Source organism: Hipposideros armiger, unplaced genomic scaffold, assembly GCF_001890085.2.
Source record: "Hipposideros armiger isolate ML-2016 unplaced genomic scaffold, ASM189008v1 scaffold_108, whole genome shotgun sequence".
Lineage (NCBI taxonomy): Eukaryota > Metazoa > Chordata > Mammalia > Chiroptera > Hipposideridae > Hipposideros > Hipposideros armiger.
Genome location: NW_017731458.1, coordinates 1,126,352 through 1,133,418, shown reverse-complemented (window position 1 = coordinate 1,133,418; position 7,067 = coordinate 1,126,352).

Below are 7,067 nucleotides of genomic sequence, written 5' to 3'. Positions count from 1 at the left end.
GTGATTTATTTCTGAGTAATATGTCCGTTTCTTTCCAAAATAGTAGAGCATTGTTTTGTGAAGCAGGACAAGATCCCAAAGGGTTGTAGGAACTAAATCCCTTGATTTAGTCTCCAGGCTTAACTCCAGCATTGTACTCGGCTAGGAGGGAAATGAAGATCCAGTCATGCAAGGGATATACGATGGTAAGGGGGACCTGAACAAAACAAACAAGGGAGGATTAAGGGCTAGACCATGTGTATGAGTAAATGGTCACTAAACAAAGAAGGTGTGACTAATAGAAATTGGGGAAGGGGACAAGCCAAGTTGTTTTTCTTCAATCTTCCTTGTGGAGAGAGCCAGTCGCCATCTGGCTTCCCGTTGGCAGCTTGTGGCCTCTAAGCTCAAGGTACCGAGTTCAATCTATAGTTGTGGGTGGCCATAGCCACCATCCCATGTGGGAGTCGAACCCGGCAGCCTTGTTGTTAAGAGCACACGCCCTATCCACTGAGGCATCCAAGTCACATGTGAGTCATCCAAGTCACATGGCTCAGCTTAAGGTGCGAAGTTCAGTCTTAGTTGTGGGTGGGCATAGCCCACCATCAAACAGGCAATCTTGTTACACCAGCTGTTACACCATCCTGCCACCTGTTGGCAGCTCAGTGACAGCTCAGCTGGGGCGCAGCATCAGTGGCCCATGTGGGAATTGAACCGGCGGCCCTGTTGCTCAGAGCTCGTGCTCTTCAGCCAACTCCTAACCAACTGAGCTAATTGTCCAGCCCTAATAGCATAATTTTTAATGTAAGTAAATGAAATCACTAAAGGTTGTAATTATTAGTTTTAAAATCATTAAAACTAGGAATACTTGCACTTTATGGAGGCTCATTCTAAAATAAAATTTTTTACACAAGTAATATTAGCACACTTGGTTACCTGGATGTATCACGTGGAAGCTAGTGCAGAAGAAAAATGAAATGGATCACATGTATAGTGTTTATGCTGAACTTTAGTCTCCTGGTAGGCTTTTGGGGGGAAGAGATGTTTCTTAGTGTATGGCACCATACGTAATTAGACTGGGACTTGGAAAAGGCACTGAAGTTATTTGTTTCTCTTTTGAGGTGGTCCAGTGGTGTTGGTTAGGCTTTAAAAAACCCAAACTACCATTTGAAAAATGATGTTTTATTTTCATGGCCTTAACGGTTTTCAGTTTGTGTTTTCATTCAAAAGGGGGATTATTTTTGCTTCTGCATTAAAAGCAAGCCTCTTTCCAAGATTATGGTTGACCATTAGCAAACATTTGAATGCCTGTTATTTACAAAGATGAATAAAAATTTTCATATATTATTTATGATACTTGTCTGAGACTGTTTTATTCAGTTGTATCTTGAACAATTTAGATTGAGAATGAATTACACTGATAATGCATCTGCTGTCTGGAATAGCTTTTGGTTTGCCTTGGGAAATATAAGGCAGAATTCTTTTTATTAAATATGAAGTGTGTATTGGAAGAAAGTATGTAAGGGGTAAGTGAAGATGTTTAGATTGCACATATATGGGGTGTATGTTAAAGTGTTAATTGACGTTCAACGGATAGATGGAACCAGAAGTAGAATAGTGGTTTAGGCTAAGTATAGAAGAGCCTGCCATCAGATTCTCCATCATTTACTAGTTTTAATGACCTTGAGCAAGTTCATTCTCTAGAATGGTGGTAATAAAATTCATAGGCTTAGGAGGAAAAGTTACTATATGTAAAAGAAGCCTTGTCAGACCAGTGAAATGACAGGAGAAGTTACTGAAAATTTAAAGATTTTATATAGTAAATTCATACAAATGCCTATTACATGCTTGGATACTATCCTATGTACAGATAGACAGGAAATGCATCTGAAAAGGGATCTTGAAGCTGAAGATTTAAGAAGCCAGTCCTTTCAGAAGGTCTTGTTGGGTAACAGTATTCTGGGCAGAAGGGATAGTAGGTGCAAAACTATGAGATGGGAAAGCTTAGCATTTTGGAGGAAAGACAACAAAAAAGGGGTGGATTGGGAAGGGAGTGTGTGAGTGCAGGATGGAAACAAATGGACCAAATCACAGGACCATGGTTGGGATTTTATTCTAATGGGAGTCATTGAAGGACTGAGCTGTTAAGTAATACATAATGGATGTTTTTTTAAAGCTCATTCTAAGTTGTGTGAGGGTGGTAGGTTGGTGGGTAATGTAGGGACTAGTTACAAGGCAAGAAGAACCCCGCTCAAAACAACGCAAGAGTAACGTGTTAGGAATTATTGACTGGGCGATAACTGGAGTAAGTGATGCCAACCCTCTAACATAAGCATAGTGAAAGGCAAAAAGATGTGAAAGTTAAACTTTTTTTTTTACACTTAGTCCTCACCTGACCTGTAAGACTTATTTAGGAAATGTTTACTGAGTAGTAAGACATTGAGAGGTTTAAACCGCGCGCGCGCACACGCACACACACACACACACACACACACACACACACACACACACACACACCCCCAGTCTGTCTTAGAGTCTATGAAGAAAATTCCCCAATGGAAGTCAAGTTTGGAGAAAACCGCCTGCATTGTGTTGGGAAAGATGGCATTTGAACTAGGTCTTGAAGGATTACTAGAATTTGGACAAAATGAAAAAAGTATTAGAGGAAGAACTGGAAAACAACAGAGGTATGTGAATGAAAGTTGTAAAAAATGGGATAAGATAATTTGAGACGAACATGTAAAAGTCCTTGAATGACGTTAGAGGTAACACATTTTCTCGGAATTGGAGTGCCTTTGATTTTAAGCATAAACTCTTAAGAGCTGTGGGGTTTGCAGACCACATCTCTTCAGAAGTGCCCAGAATCTACTCGCATTACAGAGCTTGCCACTGTTACAGAGGTTCATCACTACTGAGCTGGTGCTGTGGGATAGCAGTAGGATTCAGGAGCCATAATTGGTCTTGACTGCTATTGACTTGATCAAGTTAATACTAGAATTCCTTCTGTTCACCAGGGCCAGCTTAAAATGTTTTGGATGCCCTCCATACCTCAGGCTTGATGTTCCTTGGTCACCTTCCTATAAAATGCCTAATTTTTTTCTGCCATTTTCTCTCAATTGTAAGGCATTGCTCCCCTCCCTCAAAAAATGTCTGTTATGCCCCCCACAAGTCCTATGTCATAACTGAATCCCCCTCTATCTCTAGTCACGGAGCCTTCCTGAAACCTGGTTTTCAACCAAGGTAGTTTCTAATAGTTGTGTGAAGTGTGTGGTTCATTCTTCCAGGTTCTTGTACCTGTAGTTTGAGAAGACCAGTGAGATGCTCATTACCTTAAAAAAAATGAAGGCGTTATTTATAAACATTTGCTCCATTTGGCCTCGACATCTTTCGCCCCTGTCTAATCTGACTACTGGGAGTTCCCCTTCATTAAACTATTTGGTACATATGTAGTATAAAGTTTTTGAGTGATTGTTCTCTGAAGAATATTGGTTATAATGCCATAATAGTAAAGGCAGTCACACAACCTTGCAAATTGGTGTCTAACGATGTATAATGATACATTGTAGATGTATAACGTAGACCATGCATTTCAACCTTTGGTGGGTTCATGATACTGCAAAACATTCAAAAGGGTATAGTCACCTTTTCCATTCGTTGCACATCTCCAAATCTTTGTTTGCCTCCATCATCTCCCTGCCACTGCACATGGCGCTTGTCTGATGACTCTCTAATTCAAGGCCTTTTAGCTTTTACATACCATAATTGTTGGGTTGTCGGACAAGTCATGACGTCTTTTTTCTTTCCCAACAACCCAATACAAACCTGTATTTACACTCATTGCTTTAGACCCGGCGTCCTTTATAGTTAACCCCTTTTACTATGCTCTGGACCCCCGCCAGTCCTACCCTTTTTTTTTTTCTTTTTCTTTTTTAGGGCAGCTTTAGGTTTACAACAAAATTGAGGAAGGTACAGGGATTTTTTTCATACACTGTTAACCAGAATGGTACTTTTTTTTTTTTTTTTTTACCAAGGATGAACCTACACCAATACATCGTAATCACCCAAAGTCCATAGTTTACCTTAGGGTTCCCTCTTGGTGGTGAACGTTCTGTGGGTTTGGCTAAAAGAATGACATAACCATCACCATACAGGGTGTTTCACCACCCTGAGAATCCTCTGTGCTCTGCCTGTTCATCTTTTCCACTACCACCAGTGGCAACTAGGATTGTATTTTCTCCATAGTGTTACCTTTTGCAGTATGTCATAGTTGGGATCAGTATATAGCCTTTTCAGATTGTCTTTTTTCACTTGGTGATGATGTGCATTTAAGGTTTCTCCATGTCTTCATGGCTTGATAGCTCATATAATTTTAGTACTGAATAATAATGCATTGGACGTACCAGTTTATCCACTCACTTAAGGACATCTTGGTTTCAGGTTTGAGCAATTATGAGTGGAGCTGCTATAAACATCTGTGTGCAGTTTTTTGTGTGGATATAATTTTTCAACTCTTGGGTAAATGCCGAGGAGTGCAATTGCTGGATTGTATGATAGTTTAGTTTTGTAAGAAATTCCCAAGTTACCTTCCAAAGTGGCTGTACCCTTTTGCATCCCCACCAGTAATGTGTGAGTTCCTGTTGCTCCAATCCTTACCAGTATTTGGTGGTATAGGTTTTTGGTCCTAATAGCTGTGTAGTGGTATCTTGTTGTAATTTGTATTTCCCTGAGAACATAATGAGCGTTTTTTCATATATTTATATTTTATTTGCTGAAGTTTGTTGAGGTCTTTGGTCCAGCTTTTAATTGGGTAGTTGAGTTTTAAGAGTTCTTTGTATATTTTGGGTCTTTTGCAGATGTTTTCTCCCAGTCTGTAACTTGCCTTCTAATTTTCTTGATAATGACTCACAGAGCAGCTTCTGCCTTAGTGGTCTCTAGAATATTCCTTTCAGTGTTACTTCAGTTTCTTTTCCTATTTCTCATTCTTTTAATGACTCCTCTGTCCCCCTCAGAATAAAACTTGAATGGTCTGAAGTGGCATAAGGGGTAGGAGTCAAGAATGATGCTTAGGTTTTACTTCTCTCTTTGGCTCAGAAGACCTTTCATAATCTGACCCCTAAATGTTTATCTTCCCAGTTTCATTTCTTGACATTCTCCCATGGTATTCAGCTCAAGTTTTCACTTCTCTCTGGCTGAACACGGTATCCCCTTCCCTTACCTCTTTGACTTTGTAAACGTCCACTTCCTCACACTTAGCCAAATTTTAGCGTAGAGGTTATTTTGTTGTACCCTTGAGCCTTCAGGATGACCTTCATACGAGTATGTGTTTTTCATTGCAGCAGCGACTTAACCGTTAATAGTGCCTGCCTGTTTTTACTGGACTGCAACCTCCTTGAAGACAGGCATGTGTCTTGTTGCATTCCTAAAACCTAGTATGGTGCTGCGTGGCACTTAAAGAGAGGCACTTAATAATTGCTGAATTCAACTAAATAATTTGCCAGTAGCAGGTTCATTGATTTCCTCAAAACAGACTAACGGTCCAGATAGACCTGTGCCTCTGTTGGAACATTGTGCAATTGAAGTCCGTCTCAGTCAAATGCTGTTCTTTTGAGCAGGATCTTTAGCGGGTATTTATTGTTTGGCTAAAGAATAACCTTTTGTAACAGCAAAGGTCTCTTGCACAGAACTGTTCTGAGAAACAATGTTAATTTGTGTTTTTAGGAATAACAAGGAATTTTGAGACGTAACTTTTCCTACGGGATGTCTGCCAGAATAAAAAGCTTTGATTTTTATTCTGGAAGTTTAGCTCTCATGGTGAAAGATTAGCTCTAGTTTAGAATAGAGGTAGGTTAGATGAGGGGTTACAAACTAAAATTACTGCAAGAACCAGAAAGGTAATAGAAATGAGCGAAACAAGCCAGTGGAGAGTGGTGAACTCGTGACCCTTCTATATGAGGTTCATGCCATGTGTAATGTTCAGTCAGGGGTGCCAGATTTCATTTTTCTAGAGAAGTCAGAAATCTTTTCAAATTTGACAAAGCACTACAGGCCAAACATACCTGCAGGCCAATTCTGTGAGCTCCGAGTGTGGAACTTCTTGGATGGAAACTGATGTTTGTGGGAATTTATCCAGAAGCTGTCAATAGCAGGAAACCCAGATAGTCCCAGAGAGGAAGGTTTAATAATGGACAAGAGGCAAATGATCCGTCAGTGTGATGTCAGGGGTAAGACGGGTGCATTTGAACCAGAAATTGGCCACTGTGATCCAGCCGCAGGTTGTAGGTTAGAATAAATACAGAAATTAATGTTCAGCATCAGGATTCAGCGCCTAGAAGGACTTTTGGCCAAAGCAGTACTTCAAGAGGATTGAGATCACGAAAATAAAACTTCAGAACACAATGAACGTGTTTGGCTGGGCGAGGGCACATCTTGGAAATAGCCACAATAGGTGACTAAGTAGTTTATTCCAGTGTTTGAAAGAGGTGATTCTACCTCTGGTTCATAGCGCCACCTCTGTGTTATCATCCAAAAAGGCTGTGGTAACTGCCAGGATATTGACAAAGCATACCTCAGTTCCCTGTTTTTCATTCAGCAAACTGAAACAAAAAGGCAAAGGATTTAACTCCAGCAGTTCATAATTACTAAGGGCATGGAATCTTTTACCTGACCCCTGGACATTTGTTCATACTGTTCAAACAAAGTTCATACCGTTCCTTTCTGAAAAGTAAATTAAAAAAACTTTATTGGGGAACTGTGTTTTTCCAGGACCCATCAGCTCCAAATCAAGTAGTTATTTCAATCTAGTTGAGGGCGCAGCTCCTTGGCCCATGTGGGAATTGAACCAGCAACCTTGGTATTATGAATCTGTACTCTAACCACCAAAGCTAACTGGCTGCCCCTGAAAAGTAAATTTTTATTTAAAATAGTGCATATCGCTTTTAAAAATGTAATGTGGGGTCAGCCAAGAAGTGCGTTGGTTAACAGCTGGCTTGGGATGCCAGAGGGCCCCAGTTTGGATCCCACATATGAGGGCCAGTGACACTGCCCTCTGCAGCTAAGATGCTCAACAACAGCTCAACCTGGAGCTGGGCTGC